This window comes from Festucalex cinctus, chromosome 21 (assembly GCF_051991245.1).
Source record: "Festucalex cinctus isolate MCC-2025b chromosome 21, RoL_Fcin_1.0, whole genome shotgun sequence".
In the NCBI taxonomy this organism is placed as follows: Eukaryota; Metazoa; Chordata; class Actinopteri; order Syngnathiformes; family Syngnathidae; genus Festucalex; species Festucalex cinctus.
The window spans coordinates 6,426,108-6,441,274 of NC_135431.1; the positions used below are offsets into that span (position 1 = coordinate 6,426,108).

Genomic DNA, 15,167 nt, shown 5'->3' on the forward strand with positions numbered 1-15,167 from the left:
CACACAAAGGCAGGGAGGACTACGCCATACATTAAGTGGAATCTGATTCAATGAAAGAGAAAACCTTGATGAAATGTACAAGGAGAAAGGAGGAAGTTCATGATTTCTGTCTTGGAGGCTCAAACCCACGTTACCACCGTCCCCTGGGTCGAGAGTCCAATGCGCTCAACAGCAGACTAAGTGCCCGGGATGCTAACCCGCTAACTGCCGCTACTCGAGGAGTGAGCTTTGACTAATGTACTTTTTGCATCCGTTGCAGACTCGCACGTGCTATTAAACTCGGCTCGCAAGTGAGACAGTCACAGTCGCCTCTTTTAGCAAGTCATCCCCTGCGCTCAACTCGCCAGCCATGACTAATCAATTTGTGTAGAAACATTGCATAGTGCATACGTAACGATAAGGGCAATATCGTGATATCGTGATATTAAAACTGCCACAATATCGTCGTCGTCATGTTCACAATATTTAAACGGACCACATCTGTTCAAAAAGTCAGGTTGATTTCCATTTGTGCAGTTATAGCACCCTCTAGTGGCTAGTTTATTAGTGCAATTTAATTTTCATTAGTGATGTTTTGGCCTTCTATGTTTAAAATTGACAGGTGAAGTGGAACCGAATTTGCTTGTGAAGTGATCAATGTGTGCTTGCATTAGCAAGTAAGTGCCTCAATATTGTTATTAGAGATTGTAGGTGTTTTTTAATACATTGTTGTTATGTACAAAAGCACAATATTGTGCTTTTTTTTTAGTATGAGCTCTTTTTATTACAATATTGTGATCTTTTTTTAAATATCGCCAATCCCCCCCCACAATATCATGATAATTATCGTATTGTGACCTTCGTATCATGATAATATCGTATCGTGATGTTTGGATATCGTTACATCCCTGGTGGACAGCAAGTGAAAAATTTGTGTTTTAAGGGTATTAATTGCTCATGAACAATAATGTAGTTATCACATTAATTATAGAGAAAATATCTTCATGCCGTTTAAAATGGCTCAATGAGTCAACTATCCATTTAAACAAGGTGTATAGAGTGTACTATAATTATCCTTCCTTCCTTGAGTCTTTCCTCTGGTCTCTTGAGGTTTCCCTTATCTGTTGAAATTTTAGATGTTTCTGGGGTTGGTGAAATATTCTGGTTTTGTAACTCTGCGGGTGGTAGGTGGTGTCTGGTTGGTGCCGGATTTCACTTTGTTCCATCTTTCATTCCTTTGATCCTTCCTCTGCTCTCCTGACAACTCCTCGACTCTGGCGGGACTCTGAAGTATCCGGTTAAGGTGAAGGGTCTGGGATTTAGAACAGGTTTCAGGTGAATTAAAGAGCACAAACTCGAAACTAATACTGAGCTGAAGTGAGAATGTAACTGGTTAACAACCAGTGGAACAGATTGCGCTCAACTTTAAGATTCCACTGTATTCCTCCAAGCGTGAAAATAAACTCCACTCGATTTCTCCGTGCTTGCAAATGACGAGGCGGCTCGATCCTAGTCATGCGGCAGGCAAATCTCAGCTGCTCAAACGTTCAAACAGACACATGTTTATGAACAATTTTATGCACGCGTGTGTGCACATATGGGAGCTGGAGAGTATGCACATTTTGAGTTCAGTCAGCAATAATGCGCGCTGGCCAGGAGGGATGTTAGATTCTGGGCCAGTGCATCGCCGCAACTTGGCTGCAGTTTGCCCGGTCCTGCTTCTCGCTGTTACATGTACAACGACACGAGGTGTTACCTGGATGTTATTGGAGTTACATTACTCACACCCAATAGGTTCCTCGGTGTAACTTAAAAGTCGATCTCCGCCTTCCCTGCTGGGCTCAGATGTTTACATGCAGTCACTGTGGCCTTTCCGTCCCATTTACAAAGGATTCAAGGTTCCAGGGTTCACGGTCTCCAATTGCTATCGAGTCACTCATGTGTAAAGTGAACCAAAAGAGAAAGCAAAGATGGGGATGCGTGCAAATGAGCAGAGAGAGAGAGAAATTGGAAAAGACAGGGAAAGAAAGGAGAGACAAAGGGAAGAATTGGAGGTGGAGCGCTGCAGGTCGATGTGGGTCAATGTTCGCCCTCATCACGCCAGCGATTCAAGTCACACTTATCAATGTCAGCACTCAATCTCGATCCATCACTAAACGCTCCTCAAAGCTATTCTTCATGCAAGTCTTTGCTCAGGTTTGTTGTCTTACATTCAGCCTGAGAAAATCAAACACAATTGGCCTGCAGGTGAATGGACGATGATGCGCATTTTTGTTGACAGGAGAGATGCAGACACACTGTGTTTGGGTTATGGTTATATTTTTCCAATATTTTATTGCTCAACCTCAGTTTGCAGCTTTCATGTGCATGGGGATAATCGTTAGTTTTGGCCTGCACACTTTAATTTATGATATAATTGAATTTTAATACTATTTTTTTATGAACAAAAAAAAAGACTGCAGAACATGAAACTAGTTTAAAATGGGTTTGGATCTATTCTGAGACCTCAAAATGCACTGCTTGGTAGGAAATTGCTTTCCAGAGTTTTGATTGGCTATTAGATGGATGACATCATCATGATTCACGCCCCCCATTCCCTCACCCCAACATATGCAAGTCTTATTGTTCTGTTGTAATGTCTTTTTTTTTATGATTTGGATTTATACGCTGACGTTTTTCCAGGTTCACACTGTGCCCCCTTTTGAAAGGGCCAGAATAGATAGATAGATAGACAGACAGACAGACAGACAGACAGACAGACAGACAGACAGACAGACAGACAGATAGATAGATAGATAGACAGACAGACAGACAGACAGACAGACAGACAGACAGACAGACAGACAGACAGACAGACAGACAGACAGATAGATAGATAGATAGATAGATATGATGAGCTAGTAAGTGAGTTACCTTGCTTTGTAGCTCGCTTGCCCGCTATCGAGCTCACTTGCTAGCTATTAGCTAGCTAGTTTGATAGACAGACATTATCTGACAGACAGACGGATTGACGCGAGCTAGCAAGTGAGTTAGCTTGCTTGCTCACTGATAGATAGCTGGCTAGCTCGATAGATCGGTAGCTAGATAGCTAGATAGATATACAGGCAGACAGATGGTGAGCTAGCAAGTGAGTTGACTTGCTTGCTAGCTAGCTATCTCACTTGCTAGTAGGTAGGTAGGTAGATTTTTTTTTTTTTTTTTTTAGCAAACTCAATGAAGTATTTTCAACAATTTGTGTCCTACAGCGAATTTACCGATTTAAAATATGTTTTAATGGTACACTCGTTTATGATAACACCATAGTACCCAAATCAACCAAATTTGTATAGACATGATATTTTATATGTATGTTTATAATGTATGTGTCAGTTTTGTTGTTCTTCAGATGTTTTTTTCTATTCACCTATTCACAATTTCCATTATATTCCATTCAAAATGACTGCCATTGATTTTCTTGTCATGAAGTTACCGTATGCGTTTCCCTCACAATGGATGCAATATGAATTCCTCTAGTAGATTACATTTCCACATATGACTACATGGTCGTGACAAACTCTTCAAAGTGATGAGAAATGGGTTGAATGTGTTTGGAATGACTAAGTTCTGATATTTGGAGAGAGAGAGGGGCAGATTTTAGTGCTGAGTCACTGCAAGGCTGTTCCTTCTGCAGCGCCCTCCCCCACATGGACTCATGCAGCTTGGCTCCATCTCGCTATTCTCTTCTCTTTTTACATCCACGTGTTCATCCTTTAGCCTCTATGTGTGTCTTGGCATCCTTTTTAGTGTTATATTTTCTATTATCCCTCACTATCCTTGTGGGAAAAAAATATATATTAATGGTTTAAGAATTAGCTATTAATTATAGAATACACACCTTTTAAAATCAGGAATAGTCATTGTTCCCACTGGGTAGAGGTAGTATATATGCTCACAAATGTTCTGTTCCGTTTGTATGTGTTGCTGGTCCATGTGTGTTAAAATGGCAGCTGTTTGGAGGTTGATAATTAACATACTATGTATGCTAATTTCTTTTAGCACATCTATGCTGTTTCACATTAAGCTAGTGAGTTTTGTGAGGCGAAATTGTGAAGGTTAAATGTTGGGAAATTGGGTGTTTAAAATCCAACAAAATCGCAGTACATCACCTGCACCACAACTTAGACCTACTCCAACTGTTTGTTTTTCTCATTTGACCTTTTCTTTCTTTCTTTCTTTCTTTCTCTTTCTTTCTTTCTTTCTTTCTCTTAATTGAATAACCCAAAAAGTTGGGACAAATGAATAAATCACAAAGCAACACAAAAACTTGTGTTGTTTTGTGGTCTATTCATCTGACCCTGGGGGTTATTCATTTCAGCAAAAAAAAGGGGGGGAAAAAAGACAAAAGAAACGAAAAAAAGGGTCAAATGAGTAAACCCCCCACCACATACAAAAAAAAAAAAAAAAAAAAAAAAAAAAAGGTTTTGTTTTGGGTAAGATTTTGTGGCTTTTGTACAAAAATAACTTTTTTGTGGTTGTTTTGTGGGTTATACTTTGGCACCTAACCTTTTGTGTTAAATCATTTAAAACAAATTGAATTAAATGAATGACTTAAAAAGTTGGGTTGTCCCTTTTAGGTGCCGATTGGGTTATTTATTTTTATTTTATTTTTTTGTTAGGAGTTTAGGTCTAGTTACTTTCAGCCACTAAATTTGGAGGTGTGCTGGAGACATGTAAAAACAAAACAAAACAAAACAAAAACAAAAACCCTTAGGTCTCTTTGACAGCCACAATGATGCAGTGTGATCTGTCAAATTCCCAAACACGGTAAACTAGACGTGCCGCGGCACAAATGTTTTGTTTTTCCCGCATGTATGCCATCTCAAACAGAACCCGAAGTGTGTTTTGATAGATCCAAATGTGTTTAAAGCGTGCGTGGGTGTAAAACTGCAGCGACAGTACGCTATTGACCTTGTATTTACAGTGCTGCTTTAGCAATTGACTTGAGTTTGCTTGAAAAGCTGTTAACCATGCTGGTTATCGGCATACAGAATACAGATATTGTATCAAACAATAAATGAGGAAAGATTACAAAAATATATGCATGTGAAGTGCTATTCGAAAGCCCTGGAAAGCGTTCCAGGTCTGGCGACATCTGCTAAGCTTTCTCCCCGCGCCGTCTGTCCCTCCCCCCAGAGCTGGGATGCGAAAGGCTCCCAGGGGACCTGCAAGCACGAAAACCGAAGAGGATGCAACTGGAGACGATCACAGGTGCGAACAGTTTTTGGTTTTTTTCAATTTCCTACGTATATTTAAGCACAGTCGACCATCGTTCTCATTTTTGCTCAGTCACTCTTTTAGAGTTCACCCCTATTCCATTCTCCTGCAGCATCCCATCTTGCCTGTGAAGTCCAATTAAGAATGAAATACAGTAAGTCAGCAAAAGGAGAGCGAGAGAGAGAGCAGTGTATGCTGCAGGCTTGATAATGCCGCCGCTAATCTTCTCCTCCGCTTGCTTGTGTTTTGCTCTTCGACTGTGAGTGGAAGCGCCGCTCAAGTCGAGCTCTCCGTTCTCTCACTTCCCCCTGACACCTTTCTCTCACGCACACACCCTTCAGCGCAAATACCACTCCGGCTTCAAAGGCCTTCCCGGCAAAGCTCGACGATTCCCTTCGGTCGCTGGAAAAACGGAAAAATGCAACCAGCAAGTTGTCATGACTGGATAGTCAATAAAGATGACTTAGTTGCGGGAATGCTGAACAAACACATGAACTCAGAAAGGTAGTGCTATAAAATTGTTAGCGTATCTGCCTCACAGTCAGGATATTCGGGTTAAAATATCTGTGGGAACCTAAATGGAATCTTCCCATTCGTACGCAGAAAAAATGCGAGTGTTTAAATTCCCCTGAAGTCATTTTCACTTGTGCTTGAAATGCTCTCTTAAAAACTAGTTAGGTTAAAGTTGATGGTCTTCAGTACAAAGTTGGACCTCTTTGCAGTAGTTTTATCAAATATCTGATGTACTTTGGATTCCACTGAAAGTATTGAGAAAGACTTTTGATAGGCTAACTTTAAGTAAGGAGAAGGAGCCAGATGGACTGTCAAGGAAAGACAAATCTCTGCATGGAAGGGAGAAGGGAGGATGCTGGGATACAAATCCCAGTCTGGGTAAATTTTCAAAGAGTCAAACTAAAAAAATGGGTCTGACAAGAGCGACTTGTCTACTCCTGTAGTGTTAATTTAACCCTTAAGGGATTTCATGTCCATTTTTTGGATATTTGATTTTTATTCAAAGAAAAAAGCATCTGGGAAAAAAAACAATTGGGAGCATCAATATCCCCAGGTTTGTTAATACATAAAAAAAAATAAAAAAAAATCCGACCATGCTGACTTTTGTGAAATGTAGCAGTTTGAAGCAAAATAAGAAATGCACTGAATCCAATATTTGGCGCTATAGACTCCCAATATAATTGCTCATTTTTGATGCACTGTAAACACCTCTGGAAGTTTTTTTTTTTTTCTGATGCCACTTACATTTATTTTAGGGTCTATCATTACTGCTCCCACAATGTTTCTTGTCAGGTTCTGATATTTTGCTTGATTCTTGTCGCTTAGAGTCGCCTATCAAGCATAGTGAACAATTTTTCTGTAATCGGGGGAATGAGCAATGGTCGATCCTTGGAGATCCATTCTCCACACACACACACACAGCCTACCCCATCCTCTCATTTCTTCTTCTGGCTCCCCTCCCCGAAATGGATTTTTCATGCTGTGTTATCATAACCATTAATTTAGAAGACAGGCTCACTTCAGAGCAATTGAAGACACATTTGTTATGGTGCCAAGCAGCGAAGCCGCTGGAGAAGAGGGGAGGAGAGCAGGACGTTGCTGAGTCCACATTCAAAGATCAATATAATGCTGATGAACTGAGCAAAAATCTGCCAGTGTAATTCTGTCTGCTTTTATTATCCATTCTTGGACGTTGCTTTTCTTAGCAGGTATGAGAGCTAGCTGAAGGTTTTGATGTTGTCACAACTTGTCATCGCCATTGAAGTCCTTGTGCCTCAATGGGGATGACCTTTCGTTTTGACATTCGGCTATACTGCGTGAAAAAAAAATAAAAAAGCTTCTTCGTTTGAATGACCAGCAGCTGCCACTGGACCCGGACACTATCCAGTGACATGCCTCCAAAAATACGTCAAGATTGTGGACCCAGGGACAACCTGCTTAGTGAATGCCTCAGGCAACAAAAGCCCAGCAAGGAGAAGGAGCCAGATGGGCTGTCATGAAACGACAAGCCTCTGCATGGCACTTACCACCAACAAATTGAAAAAGACATTGAGAAAACACACCAGTGATTGTAAAAAGCATCATACATCAGACAGGACCATCAGAGACTAGGTAGCAATAATAGTGTACTGGAACGTTTTTACCAAATATGGACTGGAAGCACAAGAGTCAAGATGGCAGAAAGCACTGAAGATGGTAGAAGAAAAAAAACAAAACAATCAAAATTCTGTGAGACTTCCAGATCCAGAAAATGGTGTGTGGGAGATGTACGTGTGTGTGTGTATTTGTGTGGGTCCAGTACGATATTTGTGCATGCTATATGTATTTATTGTAGCTAAAATTGCCAAAGTCAAACACTTAAGTATGAGAAAATTAAAAAAATTAAAGTTTTTTTTAACTATCAATTACTTATTAATTTATTTGTCTTCATAACGTAACAAAAATGTGGCTTTTTTTTTTTGTGTCTAAACCGATTGATGGCATTTTTATTTATTTCAATGCTATAATTGAGCTAATAAATGAGTATGTGGCGTGATGAAATGGTTATGTACGAATTAACTCGAAAGTCAAGGTATACTTTTCTCATTTAGCCATTTTTGGCAGTCAAACATGAACATTTTGCCTATAATAAATTTAATATTTTCATTATTTTTCACGTACAATTAGACCTTTAAAAACACATTTTGCAACTTGCTGTCGACTGCAAATGACATCACAGGGGCTCAGGTAACCAATCACAGCTCAGCTTGTGATTGTCACATGACCAAACCTAGAAAACAGGTGAGCTGTGATTGGTTACCTGAGCCCCTGTGATGTCATTTGCAGTCGACAGCAAGTTGCAAAATGTGTTTTTAAAGGTACTAATTGTACGTGAAAAATAATGAAAGTATCAAATTAATTATAGATAAACTTTTTATTGCTATAATGGGCTAAATAAGTTAAGTATCTCTTTAAGTTCTCACTTGACTATGCAGGTGTACCTAATGAAGTGTCCCACCAGCCTATAAGAAAAAAATAAATATATATATAAAAAAAACACACCGCCTCCTCTTTTTTTCTATTAAACGCCGCTGCTGCTGACGTCAGAGGCTCCGCCATCTTTGACGAGAGCTGCACTGCTTCCCCTCATTGAAGAAGTGAGGAAGACTCGGCGCAGCGCCTTTGCAGCATCGCCGTCACAGCGTCGACACGCGCACGCGCACACAGAGAGGGGGGCTGCTGGTCCACAAAAAAAAAAAAAAAAACACAACAAAAAAAAAGGGAAGCGAGCACATTTCCTCCAGTGCTGACTGCCGGCCGACGACAACCAGCTCGGGTAAGTCTGCTTCCTCTTAATTCTCTCTTCTTCTTTTTTTTCGTTTTCCACAATTTGCGCAGTGTTGGTTAATCGCTTGCGGGTGAACGGCATCGATTTGACGGCGGTTGTGAGACGGATTTGCGACACATTTGACAGCGTGAGAGGACGGAACGGTGCGTGACCTCCCCGAGCGCAAACGCGCAGTGAGTTGGATGGATGCGGTGCGCAATAATGCGGTCGATGCGAGGTGGGCGTTTTCGCTCTTTCAGCACCTCGGATAGCGACGCGTCAGCGTAAAGCGAGGAATGGTCACGCCGCAGTGTTGTCAAATATGAGAAATGTATTTTAGGAGCCCATATGTTCGTGATGACACGTCATTTTTGTTACATGTGAATCCGCGCAGGTAGACTGACGCCGCATCAAGATGAAGAATTGTGAGCTAAGAGTCGCTATCATTTTAGCACGTAAATGTTTGGTATAAAAAAAAAAACGGAAGAAATAACAGAGAACATGCAAGGTGATTGCGGCGGATGTGCAATAGTAAAGTGCGCCATGGTGAAGTTGATGGGAGGAGGGTATAGCCCGCGTATAAACAGGAAGGGGAGGGGGCAAGGGTGGGTGGAGGAGCGCCATCAATGAGGACGCCACGCGTGTTCCGTCAATCAAGAGTGGGCGTGGGCGTGGATGGGGGGGGGGTCGCCTGTCAACTATAACACTCCTCTGCGGCTGAGGTGCCTTAAGGAAATAGAATCGCTGCATGTACGTCACATTCCGAAGTTAATGGGTCACCTGTGGGCCACTGTTGCATTATGGGGCGCGCCCCTGCAAGATAGATAGATTGATAGATAGCTATAAAAAAAAAAAAGCGGGTTTATGTCACATTTAAATATAGCAACCCTGCATTGACGCCAGCTCACACTGTGGAGAAGACGCCCTAACCAGGGGGGCGGGTTGGGTGGGGGTTCGGATGCTGTGGTTGTCATGACTGCTATACGCAGCTTGCACCGTTTGAACTGCAGGGGAGAGCGAGAGGGGTGTGTGGGGGGGGGGGGGGGGGGGGGGGTGCAGGGCCTATTGAGCACATTGAGAAAGGGGGCAGCTTGCCAGATGAATGGTGACTCACTGATATGATCGCGGCGGGTTGGCTTCTCAGAAAACACCCCGGTACTGTTACACGCTTACTGTATAGGCTGCTGAAACGAAGCCGGGATAAAAACAGTATGATGGATGCATGCGTATAGCTGCATTGCCTTTTTTTTTTTTTTTTTGGTGCAGGCTGGTGAATATTTTATGACATGTAATACAATTATATTTCCTGTTGTGGGTGGATGGATTGCTTCAAAATGTAGCGTAACAACAAATACTGGAAATAAAATACAAATAAAAAAATATATATAGTGCAGTTGTTGTTCCATTATAAAGGCCACATCATTAGGTACACCTGTGCAATCAGTGTTACAGTTGTTTTTAAGAGTGTTTAAGTCAAGGGTGTCCAAACTACGGCCCGGGGGCCATTTGCGGCCCGCCGTCCATTTTTTAGTGGCCCACGACATACGCTAAAATTGGCATTTGACTCAGTTCAAATAAAATACAAACAAAAATGTTTGGAGATGGTCAAAGTAAGACGGGAAGGTGTCGAAAAACACAGGTGCTATTAAAGGTTATTTTAGTTCACTAAAACTAACGACAAAACTAAAATTCCAAAAACTATTTTGTTAACGAAATAAAATAAAAACGAAGATGCTCTTAAAAAAAAGAAAACTAACTGAAATTACATTTTATGTTTACAAAACTCACAAAAAAAAACTAGAATTATAGCAAACATGTCCTTCGTTTTAGATGAGAAAAGTGCCCTTTTTGTTGGAGCCTCATTTGTAAAAAGTTTTCTTTTATTGATTTTTTTTATGGAATATATGGAATGCTTCAATTTTACGTCACTTATTCAGAGTAGTTTTTTTCTCTCTTAATTTTATAGAGATTTACACAACTAGCGGTGTCAGGCGATTACAATTTTTAATCGGAATTAATCACGAGTTCAATAGTTAACTGACGATTAATCGTAAATTGTATATCTGTTCTAAATGTACAATAAAACATACAAAAAAAGATTTGTCTTAGTTTGTATATTCTTGTTAACATAAAAGTGGAAAAAACTAAACTAATAGAAATATGGCATTGTACAGTAATTTCAAAATAATTCATAAAATTGAGTTAACATTAAAAAAGATGTGCTGTGCGTTAAAAAAATAAAAAATAAAGATGACTTGACTTGTGTTGAAGTCATTTTTCTGCCACTAGATGGCATAATTGTATTTGTAAGACCTTGGTGACATCTCAGTGCATTTTTCTTTATATATATATATATATATATATATATATATATATATATATATATATATATATATATATATATATATATATATATATATATATATATTCTTTAACATGAAGCAACTTGAAACTCGGCACATTTTTAAAATTGTAAAATACAACTTGACCCCATTCTCCACAAATATATGCTTTATTATAAAATGTATTACTTTTAATTTAATACTAATTATTTTTTAATTACTTTTAATTTTAATTTAATTTGGACGTGGATCCCAGTGCAGGCTTTCCAAGTAAGGGTCGGTTATTATTAAAAAAATAATAATAATTGTGGCGTTAAATGAACTTTAAATTAACTCAAAATGAATACACTAATTTTGACACTCCTACTTTTGACTTGTCCTTTTAAACCTGTCTCCACCTGTTTTGAGTCATACAACAGCATGACTCATTGTTTCCTGAAATATATCCGTTTAGTGCCCAGATTTCACTTTGAGTCAATTTGTCATTAAATTGAGACGAGATCATCATTTCAGCATTTCTGTTTGCTAGTGTGTCGTGATATTTGTTATTGTGTAAAATATGTGCTTTGATTTTACAAATCAATAATAAATTTATAACCAGCCCAATCACAAGGCCGCGATTTGAACAACGCAGAACTGCGAGGCAGGCGTACCAACCACTAGCGCACCATGCTGTCTATAGAAAAGAAGACAGATTGCTTTTAAACCTTGGCAGAGGTCTGCGTTTCATCGGCTGCCATTGCTGTCTATCGCTGTAAAAGCAGTTTTCATGCAGCTATTATATTGCATTTGATGTGCAATGTAAGTAAATTATTAATAATAAATGTTACTTGTCATCGATTCTTTTGCATTCTGCTGGCAGGACCAAGATAGCTATTGTTTTTCTTTTTACATAATGGATACACTATTTCGGAGTGGGCGTGTTTTTTTTTATTTTTATTTTATTTATTTTTTTGATACTCCTGCCGCATGGAAAGAAGCATATGGGTGTCTGGCAATATTGATGCTAGAGGTGAAAAGCAGGCAAGGGCATTTTAAGTGTCCTTATGCAAAGAACTTGACCACTGGCCACTTTTTTAAAGTGCTGCGGTTGAACTTGTAAACTAACTGCAGCAGTTCCGTTTTTGGATGCATGACGAACATGATCATGCTAATGAATTCAGCGTGCCTTGTACTATCTGATTATCCACCTGAATTTGTTGATTTATGCCAAGTTTAGTCCCAAACAAACATTCACCCTTCTGTTGTTTTTAAAGAATATGAGAGGAAACTGGAGCACCCCAAGAAAACCCCAAAAAATAACAGAGAACATACAACAGCACATAGGAAGGCCAGAGTCAAGATTCAAATACTAAACCTCAAAAATGTGAGGCAGAAGTGTTAAATGCAAAGCCAGAAACTCCAGATATCGACACAAATTAAGTCTAGTAACACAACAAAAATTTGGATAATATTCAGATCTATTAGTCGAGTGTGTAAAAACATATCTGTCGTCACAGTCATAACTTATCCAAGAAACGTAAAAAATAACGAGGGTTGACTAGGGCTGTCCAATGAATCGAAATTCAATTACAATTTGAATTATTACAGTCCACAAATTCAAAATCAGAATAAATCGTAAAAAAAGATTATTAATACTAATTTTTGAGTTTTTTAAATGTACACATTTGTACCTTTTTTTTTTTTTTTTTTTAATTTTAAAATAACTAATATATTACATTTTGTTCCATCCAAAAGGAATTTGCATAATTTTAGTGTTTGAAATAATTTTATTTGCATTAATATTTTTTTATTTTATTTTATTTTATTTATTAATTATTTTTATTTTATATTTAATATCATAACTTAAAGGAACATGATGACAAAAATCTAACAAAACCCACTCAAAATTAGCACCCTGACAAAAGCAAAACAAAAAAAAAACAAAAAAAACAAAACCCAACCCAACCTTAACAATAATAATAAATTGGAACTGTTTTTATATGTAAAGAATTTCCTTTGTTAGTCCGTGGTACAATGTAGCATCAATCAGTTTATTAAAAATAAATAAATAAATAAAATCTTTTCCTGAGTAAAAATGTCATATCAGCCCCCCCCCCCCCCCCATCTTATTTTGAACTAGTGTTCACCTAAAAATAAAAAAAAATAAAAAATACTCTCTCAGACTACGTATACTGCATTCATGTGATAGTTACCTTCAGGGATGGGAAGTAACGAAGTACAAATACTTTGTTACTGTACTTGAGTAGTTTTTTTCAGTACTTTGTACTTTCATGAGAATTTATTTTTTAGACGTTTGACTTTTATCCGTTACATTTTACCATGAGTATCTGTAAGTAAAAATACTTTTTAACTTGTACTCGTCAAGTACATTTCTGAGTCTGTACTTTTTTATTTCTACTTGAGTAATTATTTGAGTGAGTAATTTTACCAACGTTGTTTTTTTACCCAAGTAATTGTACTTTTACTCAAGTAGAGAATATCAGTACTTTCCCCATTTCTGGTTGCCTTTGAGCAGGGGGCGGAGCTACCCTGGGAAACACCCAGGCACTTGCATAGGGCCCCAATATTTCTAAGGGCTCCCAAAAGCCTCATAAGAACTGATTAGTTTTAAGCTATTCAGATGTTGACTTGGTAGAAGTCATGGTTCCATCACAGCAAAGTCGTCCAGGTCCTGAAGTACCAAAGCAGCCCCAGACCATCACACTTCCCATCAATGTTTGACTGATGGTATGATGTTCTTTTTCTAAAATGCTGTTAAATTTGTTCCATCTTGGGAATCATTCAGATGGGTTATTTGTTTTTCTGCAAAAGTCAAATGAGCCTTCATGTTCCTTTTGGTCAGCAGTGGTTTTTGCCACAGACCATGGATGCCATATTTGCCAAATCTTGTCCTTATTGTTGAGTCATGAAAGGAGACATGTAGCTCTTTTGATGTCGTCCTGGCTTTGTGATCTTCTGGCTGAGTCTTTTTGAGATCTTTTCTGTTTCTTCTGCAAATATGTCATTTTTTGATCAATTTACAGTATCACAACTTATTGTTATTCACTTGCTTAGAGGGATTAAAAAAGGCAGTTGAGGTGTAATTTGATATTTTCTCGTGTGTGTATGTTGAGTGTGCTATTCTCTGGACAAAGCTAATTGCTTTTTAATGTCTATGATTTTATGACTTCTCAAATATTTAACAGGCTGTGAAGTGGCCTGGTGACTTGGAGGTTGGGAATTAAGTTATTCGCTTGAGTTGTGACATAAATCGCCCAAATATTTTTTTTTCTTTCCCCCTCTTTTTTTTTTTTAAGCTCAAGTCGGAATAATCGTCTTTTATCATCTTCCCCAGCTGCTCCAGAGGGGAAATGGAAAGCATCAATATTGATTAAGGCTTTCAGGATTGATTTTTGCGAAGGCTTTGCTAAAAGATCAGGAAATTTGCTGAGGCGATGACTGGAACGTTTTTAAACTTGAAAGGGGGTCAAAAGATTAGATTAGATAAGAATTAGTACTGTGGGAGTTTGTGTTAGGGTTATTGAGCGTATGATTTTTCATTATACAGGTAGTTATTTTTATTTTGTTTTGGCTTTTTTTTTTTTTAATAAATTCAGTTAATTTTAAATAATTTGTACAGCAAGTTTGTTAGTTTGTATTCATTTTCATTTTTTTTAATGATTCATTTTATTTTATTTTTTATTGTAGTTTTTAATACTGTATATGGAGTCTTTGTTAAATGCAGGATAATTGATAATTTTATCATTAAAAAAGTACGTTACAATCCTCAAACATCTGACCTTCCCTCTTTTGATGCTACGGATATTTTAGCAATACCAAAATATAGTGATAGACCGATATGGCTTTTTCAAGGCCGATACTGATACCGATTATTAGTAGTCAAGGAGAACGATAACCGATATTTCAAGCCGATATTTATTTGCTGTAGAAGAGAAAATATTAGTGTAAAAATTAAAAAGTACTTTTTCTTTTCAATTTTAAACGATATTGGCAGCTTTGTTTAAAAATTATATTTTTAAAAAATTGCAGGGAGTTTCAACATTTCTTTTTTTTTTTTTTTTTTTTTTTACTTTTTTTTTAATTCTTAAAAATAAAACATGTAGGGAATTCCCAGTGTCAGCATCCTTATTTATAAAGTGGAAATTGAAATAGATCCATAAATGAAAAGTTCCTGTATTTCACTGTGCAAAAAAATGAACGCAAACGTAGCAAATTTGGGGTTTTCATCAGGATTCATAAAAAGTTTCAAAAGATTTTTGCAGAAGGTGAAC

The 15,167-nt window shown here is 38.1% G+C and overlaps 1 protein-coding gene across 1 annotated transcript in view; it reads left to right on the plus strand.

Moving 5' to 3' along the window:
- The first annotated feature begins 8,356 nt into the window (after nucleotides 1-8,356).
- Nucleotides 8,357-15,167, plus strand: part of snap25a (synaptosome associated protein 25a) — a 31,329-nt gene continuing 24,518 nt past the window's right edge. Inside the window, exon 1 of the mRNA XM_077510326.1 lies at nucleotides 8,357-8,560. The gene's annotated coding sequence lies outside the window, so the exon portion shown is untranslated. The remainder of the gene's footprint in view (nucleotides 8,561-15,167) is intronic.